Below are 13,468 nucleotides of genomic sequence, written 5' to 3'. Positions count from 1 at the left end.
TTGGTCCTCAAAAAATCTCAGGTGGTAAGGTAAATGTTCTCTTTTTTTGTTTTTATCAGTTATCTACTACTTTATGGAATTCTAGGGCCACCAGGACATTTAATGAGTGACAAGAATGACCCAGCAAATTCAAAAGTCAAAGGTAGGACAAGAATGAGGGAAAGAGTATTGAATACATCTGACTCCCTATCATGATTAAACCACTAACCACATGTTGCTTAAGACATGTTCTGAAGCCAGGAAATTGCAAAACAGCAGTCTGGGTACTTTGTTTTCACAAATGGTCTTAGAACCCTGGCAGGGTGAAACAAGGTTAGGACTTTGTGGCATATATATCGGTCACTATTTCTGCGTCATAGAGAGTGAGTCAAAATTTTAAAGAAATTGCAATCAAATAACAGCCTTTTGGGTGTATTTTATGAGAAAATGAAGAGGCCATAGAGGAGTTATTTTAGAAGTTCAACAAATATTTATTAGGGGCTTGCTAACACATGAATTATCAAATTCAAATCAGAAAAATTAGGTAAAAGAAAGTGTGGTCTGATGTCTTTGATTCTGATGTCTTGATTGCCTGAGGACCTTCATCTGTCTCTTTGCTTCCTGACATCAGGTTGAAGACTGAAATTAGTAATGTTTGGATAAATCCTGGTCTATACTTTAGACACTTACATTTGTTCAATGGAAGGAGGGTTTTCAAATCAAATCTTTTAAAATGGGACTATAATCCCCACACCATCTTCATGTGTACCCCTCCAACATGTGGACTCGGGCAGAGTAAATATAACGCTTCCGTGTATTACTGGGGCGACCATGACCGAAAGCTGTTTTAGTAACTATAACCTAAAATACTCCTGACTAGGGGCACCTGGGTGCCTCAGTTTGTTAAGCATCTGCCTTCAGCTCAGGTCATGATATCGGAGCCCTGGGATCGAGCCCCATATCAGACTCCCTGCTCTGCGGGGAGTCTGCTTCTCCCTCTGCCCTTTACCCCACTTGTGCGTGCTCTCTCTCCCTCTCTCTCCCCCAAATAAATAAGTAAAATCTTAAAAAAAAAAATACTCCTGACTATACCTTGAATGCATTGTTGGAGGAAGACAACAAAGAAACATCTTCTAGAAACTTGAAAAATAGAAGAAATAAGATTGTAATCATGGAGTACAACTCTGAAGTTAACATCTAATGTGAGATAATCTTACAGGAAAAAAATGGATTGTATTCCATTTAGATCTACAGAATTTAGTCACTTGTGATAAAGAAAAGAAGGAGTCAATCATAAAAAAAACTTAAACTTGATAGTTCTGTTTTTCTTTTTGGCTTCTTGACTCCTCAGAGAAAATTTCTCTCTACAGAATGGGGAAGGGAAATTTATAGAAAGAAGCCCAGGGGGGCTGCTGTGTTCTTACCTGTTTATAGTTGCTGGAAGTGGAAATCCTACACTATCATACAAATCATAACTCTACTTGGGATTTCTTGAAGCAAATACACATATTGATCTGATGAAGTCCTTGCAGTTCTTTACTCAATAATTCAGTTGGTAGTTTCCAAGTCATTTGGCCATAACCAACATATTGGGTGTTGTACCCTCCATATATCTGGCTTATTCTTACAATATGATGGATAAAACACCTCCTCGTTTACACTTGGGGGTTTACAGAGAAATGGTAGTATGGATATTCCCCCAGACTTACAGAGCGGATGAAGGCAGTGGAGCCAGGGAGAAATGGTGAATTCTCTGTGAATCTCTTACATTTCCTAGCTCTCCGATGTCATTTACCCATTCTGTCTCTAGAGTCCCTATTTACTAACACTTTTCCATAAAGGATCCACCTCCTTCCCTAAGCTCTTGAAATCCCTTCTTACTAATTGAAAAGCCTTATAGTGGCTTTTCTGCTTTGCTCAGTGACCTGCTTTAGGAAATGAAGAAAAGTTTTTGAGGAGATAATTGGGAGAAGAGAAAATTCTGATCCTACTAACAGGAGGTATTAAGATGGAAGCTATAGAGGTTTGTTTTTCCCAGTGAGGCCTGAAATTAAGCATATGTATCATGAGGATAATTTTTGTCCAAGAACCCATATCAAGTCTATATGAGAAATTAATATTTCATCTATTAATTTCTCTGTGATATGGTGCCTTGCCTGGGTTTTATCAGTGTTCTCATACATTCATTAACAGTGATGGGATGATGACTTAGGAAGGTAGGAGGGAATCTTAATTCATTTTGCCTCACATAGAGAAAGGAGTGTAACAGAGGCAAATATTTGGTAGAACCCAACTATCTGGGTTCAAGAAAGAGAGCTTCCATGAACTTAAGTATCTTAATTCTCTGGCAATATAATCCGTCTTGTGGAGATGGATGCAGCAAGCAATTTTAGCTGGATTTCAGTGAACAATGTGTTTGTCTAACTACTTCTCTTTATTTTATTTTGATGTTAAGCTCAATAAGTAACCTTCTAATGATGATTTGGTTCCTTGGGTAGGTCTGTCTACAGGAGACAAATGCATTGTCCAAATGGACATCAAGTACTTGAAATACTGCAACTGTGTTTCTTAGTATAAATTAACGAATTGCCATAGTGGTCAATTAGAGTATGTCCCAAAAAGGGATCCACTCTTGGTATCCTCAAAATATTATCCTTCTGAGAGAGGAGAGCTCAGGCGCTAGGTATCTTGGAAAGCCTCTTGAGAGACGGCCTGGTGCCCTGCAATATTATTGCATAGTTTAAATTTCCCACAAGATAATCAAGAACCTCAACTCATTATCTTAATTGTAGAAGAAACAGAGAATTGAGATAAATAAAAAGGACCAATGGTCTAAGATAAATGGGGAACCTAAAGAATCATACAGTAAGAAACTGTCTTGAAAGAGACAAAGAACTTCTAAGATCATATCTATGCCTGGCAAGATGTTGGAAAACAATGTAAGAGAAGACTTAGTTAACAAAAAATGAGGGGTACCAGTTCCAAAGTGACAAAAATAATTAGGAGAGCTAAGTTCAAAATAAGGGCAAATTATTCAGATTATTCCGTAAATTGCAAATATATACTTTCTAAGTGGTTGCCACAAGTAATAAAATAAAATTTCATCTATTTATGATTCAAAGTTACAATACTCATGAAGTAATCTTATTCTCAAAGTTAATAATAATGAGTATCAATTTTGAGTACTTATTATATGCTTAGCATTATGCTTAGTGCTTTACCTGTATTTCCCCTGTCATCCTCAGAAAATCTCCATGAGCTGGTCTAATGTTATCATCCTCAACTTCCAGGTAAGTTTAGGTAAAGTGTCCAGTTTGCACAGCTAGGAAGTGATAGAGTCAGGATTCAATCCAAAGCCTTAGATCGTAAACATCATTCTCTATCATAGTTACTACCTGGCATATTGAAAGACCTGCTATAAAACGGAAATGATTTATTTGGGGGTTAGGTTCAAAATGGTAAAGGCTGGGAGGAGGGTAATGCTGAGCTACTGGTTGGAGACAGTGTTTCAATTATTATGTGTATAAAAGAATTTGAAACCAGTAAGTGTGCAACCCATCTAGGACCCTCTTTAAGAGTCAGCACCCCAGGGACACCTGATACCACCTCATTTTCCTTCTCCAACCCAAGCTACCTTGTTGTGACTCTAAGAAGAGTTAAGAGCCCCTTAATGCTATCTTTAATAATAATTTCCTGCTTATAAAAATCAGGGTAGAGCACAAATTAGACTTGTCCACACTTTCTGAAATTCCCTAGGTTCTGAAGTGCCCTGATGATGGCTTTTGATAAAGTATTCATGTATAAACTGACACTATCTGTGAAGTTACTATCATGAGCACATTGTATTTCCTTCTTGATCTGGAGCTATAGTTCCCAAATTCATATTTCTAAAATTTATTATTCTCTTAATCTTTCACCTTAATTTCACCTGTGTTTGCTTGCTTCAATGTCACATTATGGTCATAATTTTCACATTTCTATAATACTTTTCCCTTTAACACATCTTAATATCATTTTAAGTTTTGTAAGAATTAAAATGCTTACCCTAAAAAATTAAAATCAAAAGCATTCTTTTCTACTCCCAGACTTCCTAGTAATTCTTTTCCTGACTTCCTCCAGTATTAAAACCGTTTTTCTCATTGTTTAGATTCATTTTTTCAATGATAGGCCCATACTTTCTTGATTTATGTATTAGACATTACCTATTGATTCCTGTTTTTATCCTTGAGGATTTTGTACTCTTTTCACTCCCCAAGTCCCTCATAGTTATTTAGTTAAATCATTAGTCAGTATTATTTTGTAAATACCGTCTGTGGCTAAGTCGAATTGTGTTTTATGTCTCCTTTTTTGTCCGCTTTTAGAACTTATGATTACATTCCTTTTGTATGGTTGGTTCCCTATGTATTATTGTTAGACTATCCCAGATAAACGCCCCAACAAATCTATCAGCTGATTGGTTTGTTTGTTTTTGAGAGAGAGGGAGAGTGAGCCTCTGTGTGTGTGTGTGTGGGGGGGGCAGAGTGATTCTCAAGCAGGTTCCACACCCAGCACAGAGCCTCACATGGGGTTCCATCTCATGCCCCTGTGATCGTGACCTGACCCAAAATCAAGACTTAGATGCTTAACTGACTAAGCCATCCAGGCACCACTCAACTGATTAGTATTGAATATTTAAATACAGACATCATACTTGTCATTTCAAATGCTCCAATATTTCAGGTTTAGTTTTTCCTCTGTTCCAAGGTGGTCTGATTCCTGGTTTACCGTATATGGACTCTCTGTCTCTCTCCGTTTTTCCCCTTTATCCCTGGTATGTCTCAAAATCTCGTATAATGTGCCTTGATATGGGTTATTTTTACGTTCCCTGTATGTTCATTCAGTGGCTCTTTCAAAATGGAAACACAAACCTTTCTGGTCTGTTTCTTTGATAAATTCTTCCACTCTTTTTTTCTGTTCTCTTTGGAAATCTAGTTAGTCCGGTGTTAGATATCCTGGATTGATACTCTCATTCTTTTATACTTCTCTGTTTTCCATTTCTTTTTCGTTCTGTTTTTTTTACATTCTAGGAAATTCCATTACTTTTTCTACAAATGATCTAATAAACATTTTTAACTATAATATTTTGCAAAAGTTCTGGTTGTTCTATTTTCATAACATTCTGTTCTTTTTATTTTTAATAAAGCAGTAAAAATTAATGAAGTCAACTGTCATTTAACAATATGGATAAACTTAAAATTATAATATTACCATTCCCAAAAGAATTACATGTAGCATAATGCTCTTTAAAACAAAACAAAACAAAAACAAAAAGCACATATACACAGTTTTAAAAAAGGAAAGAGTAAGGAACACAGCATTTAGCATAATAATTCACTTAGGGGAGGGGGGGCGGCATAGATATAAGTTATTTCTGAGGTCCTATTTTGAGACTTTATTTCAGGGGTTCATTTTAATAAGAGTATATTATTAAAACTAAATAAAGAAAGTGGGTCTTGAAAAACATTCTGTTCTCAATTCTTGGTAAGGCAGTAAAATGTACTGGGTAAGAGGGTGCACTTGTGAACCCAGGAGGCTACCTGGGTTCAAATCCTGGCTCTGCCATTTAGTAGGATGTCTTTGGCAAGTTACTTGGCCTTTCCATAAAATGGACATGATAGTAGTGCATACCTCAAAGGGAATACTATGATGATTAAGTGAGATATTATTGTAAAAACTAGTACAAACGTGTCTGGCATGCATTAGACACTAAGAGCTAAACACATACATGGAATATGTTCTCTTTCTGAGGTTATTATCATTAATTTCTTTTCCTTTGGTCCCTTTGTTATCTTTGTTTTTTTCTGATTTCTTTCTTCTGTTTGCTTTGATCTCTGTCTTTCATCTTTGAGGCTTTCTTCAAATGTCTAGCTATCTTTGGCTGTTGGTACATCACTAAGAGCATGGTATGAAAATCCTCACCAGTACCTCTGTAAAGGGTGGGCTTATTAGGTGATCAGGCAGCAAAGAAGCCTTTCCAGCAGAAGACCCCTACCTGGCAGTTTCTGGAGTTCTATTCTCTGATGGCATTCAGGTTTGGCAGGTAGTAATCATCCCATGTCCTGGGAGGGCTGTGGGGTGGAGGGAGGAAGTGGCTTCCTTGCAGGTTTCAGACGCCGAAGCTCTCAGGAAGTCTTCGGTGCACACTGACATGCTTTGCTGCAGGTCCTGAGACTGCCACTGGCTCCAGTCCTTCCTTCACCTTCCATTGTCCCTAACATGAGCTGGGATCTCTCCTCACCTCCTTTTACCAAGTGTTTTTGGTGAAGTGGGTTTTCATCTTTTTGGTAAATGTATGCAGATAATAAATATACTATATTGAAGCACTAGTTTGGCCAACTCTGTTTCTTCACATTTTTATCACCTCTGACTCTCTTTCATTCTGTCCTTTAAAATATTTGTGTCTCTTTATCTTATTTTGCCAAGCTCCTAATTATAGGGAACATACATCTAATTACAAAAAACCAATCCCTGTCACTGCCCCTCCTACCTTACAATTTTTAGGACTGACGTAGGACATGGTTATTGGCATGACGTGGTAGGAAGAAGCCAAGCCACGAATATGAAGGTTTTCCAGGGCAAGTCCGTTCTCACAGTTAAGTATTTGTGCTTTCTAGACATTTTCAGATGCCTTTCACAAGCACAATCTTGTGAAATAGTCTGCTTTTAATTCTTTATAGATAATATAAAACAACAATAAAAAAACTAACATTTCATTAAAAGTCTTCAGAGTAATTCCTCAACTAAGAAAATAATTCAGTGTCACCTTGATCATACCTCATTAGGCTGAAAGGAAATTCTGTCCGTAGTACAATACTGACCAAACAAATTGAACTAACTTAGCAAAGAAGTGTTTTCTAATTAACTTTTATCTGAGCACATGTAAAAAGTACTTCACATGTACTATTAAAATCCCCTGCTTCATACTTCTTTCCCCAGAAGCACAAGAGGAAGGGAGACTGTTCTGATCAATAGACCATGATTTCCTGTCTTTACCTACTGAAGAAAAATGCAATTAATAAAATATTGCTGAAGAGATATATGTGAGTTCCTTTCCTCAGAAAAGCTATTCTTAAACCAGAAGAACAAAATTATTTCTATTTCCTTTCTACCCTCACTCATCAGAAAAATTTACAGCAGATTCAAGAGTGATCGGACTGTTTTTCAGACCTTATAATTTGAAACTGCACTAAAACTGTAAAGCTATAGGAGACAGTAATCGTATACCTTATCTATTTAAATAATCAAAATCCTTTATGTGATCTCCATTCCCTCAACTTTGGCTACAGTAAAATTAGTTTAGTTATGATTAAACTAATATGCAATTAGACATACTTTAATTACATAGTAGTTTAATTACAAAAGAAATAAGTAGAATATGATGGTGGTGGATATTTTTAAATAAAAAGTTTACCATAGCAAAATCAAATTTCATAGTGCCACATATGTACATATGCATGTGATGTGTGTATATGTATATATGTGGTATGAATGTATATATACATGGATATGTTCATTTGGATGGAATGCCTTCTTTTCCTCTTAATATAAAGGGTAATGGAAGAGCCTCTTAGGAGATCAGGTACACTGTAAATAAATGCACCATATCCTCCCTGACCCAACACACACAAAGGTTTCCACATAAAATGTGAAGTCACAGTGAGGCACAGATCTTCAGGAACCCCCTTGCATTCTAATTTTAAAGCATCTGTATTTTTCATTTCTGGGAAGGGAAAAATCAGGTGATCAATTTACAGGACTTTACAAGTATGTTACTCACAACTCAATTCTATTTTCCTTTCTAGCAAGAAAATTTTCCATAACTTTTCACCTATACTTTTGAGAAATGAAAGAAAAATCTGGTTTTCTTTCTTGATCTGTAGTATGGTGAACCAAATAGCCTAGTTAACATCTGCGCCCAGCAGCCCAAGAAAACTGACTAACTGAAAACTAATAGCTAGTTGGAGAGAATATTGGATTCTTTGTTTTTTCGCAAGGGCTCAGGATTCTTTTTTTTTTTTTTTAAGATTTTATTTATTTATTCGACAGAGATAGAGACAGCCAGCGAGAGAGGGAACACAAGCAGGGGGAGTGGGAGAGGAAGAAGCAGGCTCCTAGTGGAGGAGCCTGATGTGGGGCTCGATCCCATAACGCCGGAATCACGCCCTGAGCCGAAGGCAGACGCTTAATGCTGTGCCACCCAGGCGCTCCAGGGCTCAGGATTCTAACCACCCAAAGTGGCCCCTACAGCAGTTATACATTCTGGTGACTAGTCCTCTGTTGAGCAAGCCTGCCTTGGGGTCTGCTTTTCCTCATGCCACCCATCCTTGGAGACCCTGTGGTGTGATGAGAACACATGTGCCTTGGAGGACTGATGTAGGTCTGAATTCACACAAGCTATAAAACTGGGGCCCAACATTCAACCTTTCAAAGTTTCAATTTCCTCCTTGGTAAAGGGGGAAAATATTTCTTCTTGAGAGCTGAGTTTAAATCAGAAAACATCTATAAAATTCCTCACACAAAGAAGGTCTTAACAAATGCTAGTTTCATTCTTTCTCCTTCAAATCAAAGGTAGAAAAACATGAAATCCCTAGGGATTCAAGCCCCTCCCTCATTCTGGGATATGGTCACAGTGTGACCCAACTTTTTGGTAACCTGGTCAGCCTCTGATTTCCAAAGCCTGCACATGATGTCCTTGCTAGCTTAACCTGATGTGCTCTCATTGTCACATGCTCTAATGATATTTGAATATGCTATTTATCCTCTGCCACCAACTAGGGGAAATTTCTACAGGGGAATTCAGTTCTACTTTCACTTACATTTGGGGATAAGCATTTAACTGTGGATTTGCAAATGCACTTAAAACAAACTCCATGCTCTTTTCCATGACCAGAACATGGGAGTGTTCCCCTGAACCTCTCTGGCCTTTGCCTATCTCTGCCGCTCTCCTCTTCAACCTGGTCATGTTGGTCTTCTCACTGTGCTTGGACACCATTCAATTTGTTTGTGTGTTTGCTTTGATTACCTAGAAGGCAGAGACCAGGCCTATTCCTGGCACTAGCATAGAACCTGGCACAGAGAGGGGCTTAGGAAGCATTTGTTGAATGGATGAACACACTAAACTCTACAGGTTTGCACACATTAGGGGCCATCTCCTTGGACTGGCAAGTATTAGGATCAAAATGTCAGAATTCATACCCCTGAAAACCAAAGGCATTATGGCAGGCAGAATAAATGTCTAATTAGACATTATCAGAAAAACATCTTGCAAGAATTTTGAAGCATACAGACTACAAACCACTTCATAAAATACTTTCTCCTTTATGGAGAAATGCATAGGTATGTCAACACACCTCCTAATGATGATAATGATCTAGTATTGATTTATATAACACTCTTTTCCAAGGCTTGAGCACCTTTTAACATAAATTATTTTACCCTAACAGCTTTCCTATGAAGTACTTGTCCTGATTTTATGCATATGGGAAACGGATTATTTGAATTTCCTCTTCTACCAAGTCAGCCCCTGATTCTAGGACTTCTAACTGAGCTCGTAAGCTTTCCTGCAAAACATTCGTTGAAATGAAATACCTCCTTACAAGCTACTGAAAGAAATTATATTGGTCCCATCTCCACTAAAATCCTGGCCCTGTAATTCTCTGAATATTAGAGCTTAACTTAAACTTACCAATTCATCCTGTGGGGATGGTTCTTTCGAAAACCAACACTTCTCCTTTAAAAGAGAAAAGAAACTTCCTTTACATGATAAACATTTAGGGGAAAAACATGGATTTTGATTCTAGTTCTTAGTGCAGTTGGTAAGTATGTCATATGGTTCATGCAAAGCCAACTTCTTTGTATCAGCCAGCAAAGGTCAGCTCCTCTTCTGGCAGGCAGTAGGTGAACAGAAACTACACGGTACCACCTTAAGAAGGCACCAATCCAGAAATTGTAGACATCTGTTGCTGGTTTTTAAGTCACTGCAGCTCTGGCCGCCAACCTGGAAACCCTTAACATGTTCAAGGCATTTCCTATGACTGACTCCTTAGCACTGGTGAGGAGGACTTGGCATAATCCCTCTATTAGGTAGACAGAGAGAAGACTGAGTGGGATTTGAATCTCTCACAGGCATAAAATACTGCTTCTGGACTTCTGTCATCATGCTTGTGCTCCAAGATGTGGAGGACAGCCCTTCCTATCTTATTTGTTTAATAAGTATTTATTGAATATCTCCTGTGGACTTGGCATTCTGCCAGGTGTCCCAAGATGGGAAGGCATGGGCACTGCCTTCCAAGACTTTATAGTTCAGTGGGAAGATAGGCGGACCAAGACACAATGAGAATCCAACGTAACACAGTCTGTATCAATCCAGGTTGCAATGTATGGAAAGAAATAGAAAGAAAATTGCTAATTTGTTTGGAGGAGTAGGGAAATTATTCACTAAGAAAGCAATGCTTGAGGTAATAATGAACCAATGGGAATTTGCTGGGCAGACAAGTGAAAGGAACATTCTAGCAATGAGAAGAGTATATGATAGTATAAGAGGTATGACAGTATTTGTTGTGGTCTGGAAGTGGGAGTAATTTCTTATAGCAATTGTTTACACAAAGAGAAAGGCAGATGATGGGTCTGCCAGATGGTTTGAAGCCAGACTACGAATGGTTTGGAGGGCATGTGTTATGGGTTGAATTGTATCTTCCCTCCAAAAGCTATGTTGTAATCCTAACCCCCAGTACTTCAAAATGTGACCTTATTTGGAAATGGGGTTGCTGCAGTTGAAAACTGGAGTAGGGTGAACTCTTAATCCAGTATGACCCGTGTCCTTAAAAGAAGAGGGAAATTGGATACATCCATGCACAGAGGGTAGACTAAGTAGAAACACACAGAGAGAGGTTGGCCATGTGAAGATGAAAGCTAAAATTGGAGTTATTCTACCACAAGCCAGGGAACACCCGGGGCTACGAGAAGCTGGAACGGTCAAGGAAGAATCCTTTTCTAAAAGCTTCAGGGATAGTATGGCCCTGTCAGCACTTTGATTTGGGGCTTCTAACCTACAGGACAGTAAGACAGCCACCCAGTTTGTGCTACTTTATCATGGCAGCCCTAGGAAACTAATGCACTATACTAAAGAGAATAGATTTGAACATAATGGGAGTATACATTTGTATGGGATAGGAATTACTGAAGAACGATTGCTGAAACAAGAGAGTGACATGACCAGATGTGTGTGTTAGCCAGAAGGCTCCGGCTGAAACATGGAACTTAGACTGGAGATGGGGAATGGAAAAAATTTGCAAAATTTCCAAAGTTTGTTGACCACTATACTTAGGATTTCCTCATCTATGAAATAAACAAAAAGGATAGAGAAAAGATCACTCTTCTCCTTCTCTTAGTTTGACTCAAAATGTTATAGTAGAGCTCTCTCCTGTCTGTATAATGTTACCTGGATAAAGAAAGGAGAGCACACTTTGATATTCAATTCTTCCAGACTCCCTTGTTTAGTGATGGGAAGGTCACAATGAAAAATGACAGTACTAATACTATGATACAGACACTTCAAATGATTTTGATATTGATATTTTGATATTGATAAAAAATATAATTCAGTTGAAAATCTCATAACCATGAAATGAATAAAATTAATTTTCTAGTAGCAAGCCATTTGGGTTCCCAGAATGGTTTTCTTTGATCTTAATTGGAGAAACTAATTTATATCCATATTTTGAAATGTCTATTCCTAGGCAAATGAAAAACTTGTTAAGAAACATACTGTCACTGAGATCCATACTAGGGATACTGGGGTACAGCAGTTATTTCTGTTAGGTGTATTTCCTAGAAATATCATGAACTGTGATGATAATTGGCAGCTCTAATGCAAGCAAATGACTTTTTAATTGGAGTGGGTGGCATCCAAACCTCTGACACTTGTAAGGCTATATACCCTCTAGCTGTTTCTAATCTTAAATGGTTTAAATAGATCCCGTTACAAATACAGAAGACTTGAGTATGTTTTCAGTATTTCAAGCAACATAAATGCACACACACACACTTTATAAGTGATATATCTTTACTAAAGTGATAGAATTCACTAGAGAGCAAGAAGACACTGTTAAGGCATTCTGATTTACATTCTGCCATTTCATCATAACCTCCCGAGACACAGCGTGTTGTACTTGCATATATGAGTAAATAATTTAATGAATATAAAACATGTCTCAATAATGTCCACTTACTGAATATCATAACTGATGTTACAGAAATATTAATTTGGGGGCACCTGGCTGGCTCAGTTGGTAGAGCATGTGACTCTTGATCTTGGGGTTGTTGAGTTTAAGCCCCACACTGGACATGGATTTTACTTAAAGAATATGTATTAATTTTATAACATAACCAAACATGTAAAGTGTATGTTTCGGATTGTATTATATTGAAGGAGTCATTTAACATGACTACCCCTTGTTTTAAGCATAAAGTATATAGTATAAAAAGTTTAAAAATCATGAGATTGTTTGAGATTGTTAAATTAAGACTCTTCCTAAATAAACATGGAAAAACTTGTGTACACAATTTAGTATTCAGGTGTCTTGAACACTGATATGTAAAATTCTGATATTTCTTTGGGAAAGTTAAGGCTTCGAGATCAGTAAGGGCAGCACTGCTGTACAGCCTGAGCCCCTTCATTGTGGGGCAGATGTAGTGAGCGCCATGCTGTTGTCACGTGACTTTCTTCCACAGTGATAAGCTCTGGGTACACAAACAACAGGGGGTGTTGTACTTAGTGATTCCAAAATGGCTTTTTAGAGAGGTTGGAAGCCTCAAGCAGTATTATATGATAATTTCTCATCCCACAAAACACAATTTCTCTAAGGAAAGAATAGATCATACTTAAATAGGGAAAGACTGAACAAGTGGTATAGACACATTTAAGAATGGTAATGGAAGTAAAACAAAAAATACCCTGTATCTACATGGGGTGACTGAGTTAGGTACGCTTACCCACTGGCATCCATTCATTTTTTCCACTCATTTCTCCAAACCCAATTTTTAGTACTTATTATGTACCTAGTGTGGGAGAATACCTCCATTTAAAAAAATGTTTGATTTGCATATACTATCTGGACTCAAGAAGGAAAGAGATGGCTAGTTTTGAACCCATGCACTTGATTTCAGATCAGATTATCTAAAAGAGGAACTTAGATGCCTCTATAATACTGACTTGAAAGAAGAGTTAGATAGACATATGGACAGAGAAATAGTGTTTATAAGTTAAAAAGCCACCATGCCCCATACTCACATATTCAATGTAGTTTGTTATTAAAGTACAGAATAGGCAAGAAGAAGAGAGACTGCTTGAAAGAAGAAAATGAGCAAACATTTACTGATACCCAGCTATAGAACATTGCATCTCATTTAATCTTCTGAACAACTGCATAAAGTATTGTCATCTCCTCTT

At 37.6% G+C, this 13,468-nt stretch overlaps 1 protein-coding gene and 1 long non-coding RNA gene across 2 annotated transcripts in view; one reads left to right on the top strand and one right to left on the bottom strand.

Annotated features, from left to right (window-relative positions):
* Positions 1 to 13,468, bottom strand: part of SAMSN1 (SAM domain, SH3 domain and nuclear localization signals 1) — a gene marked incomplete in the record, with an annotated part of 260,035 nt that overhangs the window by 51,523 nt on the left and 195,044 nt on the right.
* The window catches only part of LOC103673039, a 31,605-nt gene that overhangs the window by 2,023 nt on the left and 16,114 nt on the right, over positions 1 to 13,468 (top strand). The window contains exons 2-3 of the long non-coding RNA XR_571288.2: positions 60 to 142; positions 3,225 to 3,269. This is a non-coding gene — a long non-coding RNA (uncharacterized LOC103673039). The remainder of the gene's footprint in view (positions 1 to 59; positions 143 to 3,224; positions 3,270 to 13,468) is intronic.

This window comes from Ursus maritimus, unplaced genomic scaffold (assembly GCF_017311325.1).
Source record: "Ursus maritimus isolate PB19 unplaced genomic scaffold, ASM1731132v1 scaffold_4, whole genome shotgun sequence".
Taxonomy (NCBI): Eukaryota; Metazoa; Chordata; class Mammalia; order Carnivora; family Ursidae; genus Ursus; species Ursus maritimus.
Note: the sequence above shows the minus strand (reverse complement) of the source record. Positions and strands in the feature narration are given on the sequence as shown.